The sequence below is a fragment of the Macrobrachium nipponense genome, chromosome 1, assembly GCF_015104395.2.
Source record: "Macrobrachium nipponense isolate FS-2020 chromosome 1, ASM1510439v2, whole genome shotgun sequence".
NCBI lineage: Eukaryota > Metazoa > Arthropoda > Malacostraca > Decapoda > Palaemonidae > Macrobrachium > Macrobrachium nipponense.
The window spans coordinates 22,812,372-22,816,261 of record NC_087200.1 but is presented as its reverse complement, the minus strand read 5'-3'; positions in this window follow the sequence as shown (position 1 = coordinate 22,816,261).

Genomic DNA, 3,890 nt, shown 5'->3' with positions numbered 1-3,890 from the left:
TCAGACCCTCGGGTCAAGTTTCGAGTTATGATGCGCCCGGACCTCTCTCTCTCTCTCTCTCTCTCTCTCTCTCTCTCTCTCTCTCTCTCTCTCTCTCTCGAACAGACTAAGCACTCCCTCATACACATATTTTTTTGCGCATGGAACAGTTTTATTTACATGCTAAATTCTCTATAATACCTACGTGGGCCCAACGCCCCTCTTTAAAACAAAACGACTTACCTGGATGCTGTGGTCCTTCCAATCCAAAGGACTTACCTGAAAATAAAAGGGAAAAGTAAAATAACTTAGAATACTGTCAGCTAAAATATAATATATATAGTATATATATAATATAATATATATATAATTATATATATAGGATATATTATATTATATAAATTATATATATGTATATAAATCAATGTGTGTGTGGCCAAAGACTTAACATGAAGATCAATCTGGATGCATAAGTCGCTGGAAGTGGATGTTACACCTTGCGACTTCATTCCTTTGTTGAATTTAAGGAAACCAACCCCTTAAGGAACAAACTTCATCTAGAGGTGAAAATCTTGAAGTCTACCGCCTCGTTTACATTAAAGAATTTACATCTTAACTTTGCTGTCAACATGAATCATTTTTGCGAAATGTCATAAACCTTAGAAAGGTTTTACAGCTTCCAATTACAGCGAATGTCACATTTAGGTGCGAGCAGTAGTTCTGATTGATTACATTTATAGAAGTAATAAGCCCTACGCCAATACTCACCTCGTAAGCTTAAGCTCTGGTTAGCAGAGTAACCTTTCCATTCACTGGAAAGTTTGAAAAATCCTCCTCGATAACATCGTATCATTTCGAGATGTACGTGCGGCTAATTTCTCATCATTTCGTCTGTTATCAATGAAAAAGCAACACGTTTATTTTTTCTCCCATTACACACGATCAGTTTCTTTATCCTCCATTACACACGGCCTTACACAACGTATTGAGAAATCTGTATGAAATCTAAACGCGATGCCTGAACGAGGGCCACGGATGCTTAGTGTACGAAGACTCTTGTCTCGCTAAGAAGGGGAATTGTGTCTCGAATTTTTAGTATTAAAATTATATATATATATATATATATATATATATATATATATATTATATATTTATATTATATATATATTATATATATATATATCATATATATATATATATATATATATAGATACGGTAATTTGTGTGAAGAGAAAATGTTTTCATTATGGCGTCCATGTGTCGAAAAACTATATATCTCATGAAATATAAAAAACAGAATTACGTAAGTTTAAACAACAGATATAATATACTTTTGCTAGATTCACTTGATATTTTTCAGTTGATCTGACTCTTCAATATCCTCCTCACCTATATGCATTTTACTCTGCGTATAAGATTTTCATACATTCCAAATAAAATCTAATGAAGTAGGCAGGTTGAGAGGTCCACACAAAAATATTTATTCATAGGTTACGCTGTAACATGCGGTACGTCATTCAAAAGGTCGTCTTGTTAAATACAAAAGTATTCCTTTTCGAAGAAGGAGGAACTACATGGTAAACGCCAAAGTAAGCACCACTGGCTTGCAATGAAAACTACTTATTGTAACATATTCACATAAGTATGTAACCTTTTTCTTTAACTTACTAAGCCAAGAAAAGTTTTCCATCTGTGCACTATTTTAAATGCGTGATACTGCTCCTAGTTTTCAAAGAAAATGATTTTCAGGAAATTAAATGACGAACACGATTATCATCTTCCGAATTATTCTTAAACTCCTAAACTCATATCGCATCAGATACTGTGAATGAAATTGGGAAAATTAAGTAAAAATATAAAAGTTACTGTTCCTTTCCTTGTAGGTATACGGTTCAGGATTCTTTCTCTAACTTTGATTTTCATCTTACTCGACAGACCTGTCTGCCGATTCCTTCCACTGAAGATGTCATTTCTTAACGCCCGTTTCTACATAGCCCAACTCCGTTATCTTAGCATACAGAAATAATTACAATACTAATTCCCATGAAATACCAACTAAGGAAAGACAGAGGACTCGAAATAACAAAAGACATCATGTAACTTCAAACTCTGACCGAAGTTGCAACTTACTACGGCGCAAAAAAATATCATCTTTTCTCCTGCCACGTGGCTCCGACTAACACGGTAGTTTGTGATGTTATAAAGGTTTCAGTAACTCGTAAAAATAATGGGTAAGAGGCCACTTCAAAGAGTATGCATCTAATTCCATTAATTCTAAAATACCGCTCGCAACACGTTTCCTTTACCTTGTTATGCCACCCTACAAAAAAAACATAAAATAAGTAAAGTAAGTATCCCAAATACTAAAACATCAAATAAAAGCCTTCCTTCGCTAAATTGACTTTCCCACATCGTCACTTACGCCAGTCAATTACCAGACATACATGATGAATTTTTACACAACTAGTAAAAAAATAATTTTCGGCAAATAAAATTAAGGAACCTCATAATCGAGGGCTTTAATAAAATTCATTTAATGTATTCACATTATTAATTATGGTAATAAAATTAGCTGAGAGCTCGCTCGTAATTTCCGTCATATGCAGAGCATAAAAGATGATCAACTTCGACAGAAAAAAAAATCCTTATTACCTATTTTTTCCAGGTTTCATAAAATTTAATATGTACCAGCACTGAATATTGAAGCATGTGTTAAATAATGGCGGGTTCTTCATGTCAGGGAGAAAATCATTTGAAAATGGAAAGAGAAAATGGAAATAAACTATCACTACTCGAAGGAAGAGAGAGAGAGAGAGAGGTTTGACGGCTGAAATTCATTATCTGAATGTTATTATGTGAGAAGATTTTGTGACCCTGTTCTTCTTATTGCCGAACACACGCACACAAATACACAAGTGTGTGTATGTGTATGTGTATATATATATATATATATATATATATATATATATATATATATATACATATTTATATATATTCTCGTGGTCAGGTCGACAAGGTGACCTCGTCGTGATTATTGTATCGCGGGTTCGTTTCCAGCTACCGGACATAATGATTTCTTCAAATTTCTTTGAAGTTGGAGCTCAAGGCTTTGTAGTAACAAGCGTATCCAAAAAAAAAGTAAAGAATTTGAGAAGTTAAAAGGGCATTGTTGTTTTTACAATTTCATATACATATACATATATATAGGTATATATATATAAATTACTAGCTACTATTAAGTTTCTCATATTACATTTCGTCTCTCTCTCTCTCTCTCTCTTTACCATATATATATATATATATATATATATATATATATTTATATATATATATATATATATATGTCTATGTATATATGCATACATATACATATATATGTAACATATTTAAACCTGCATGCATAAACGTATAACTCATAATTCTTTGGCAGGAATATTTAACAAATAAGACAATTATTCTGGAATTTCATGTGTTTATAGATCTGGCAAACAGATGTGCCCTTTTTCAGTGCTACCATGAGTGTCACTCTAATTTTTTTAAAATAATGTTTAAGAGTATCTGGTATAGTGCCGATTTTAGACATGACAACTAGTAATTACAATACAGAACTTTAAATGGAATCTTTCTGTAGATACCAAGAAATATTTGTTTCCCATGTTTGTCAAGATTTAACTAGTGGTGTTTGTTGACAAACTGACCCTAGCTGTAAGCACACTATAAAAAAAAAAATCTGTAAACTCAATGCTTGTTTAATACCACTCTATTCACCTAACTTCGAATGTACCCTAAGCACTCAAAAGTAACAATGATCTGGTTTGATGGTTTTTGTTTGTATGGTGTTTTTATGTTGCATGGAACCAGCGGTTATTCAGCAACGGGACCAACGGCTTTACGTGACTTCCGAACCACGT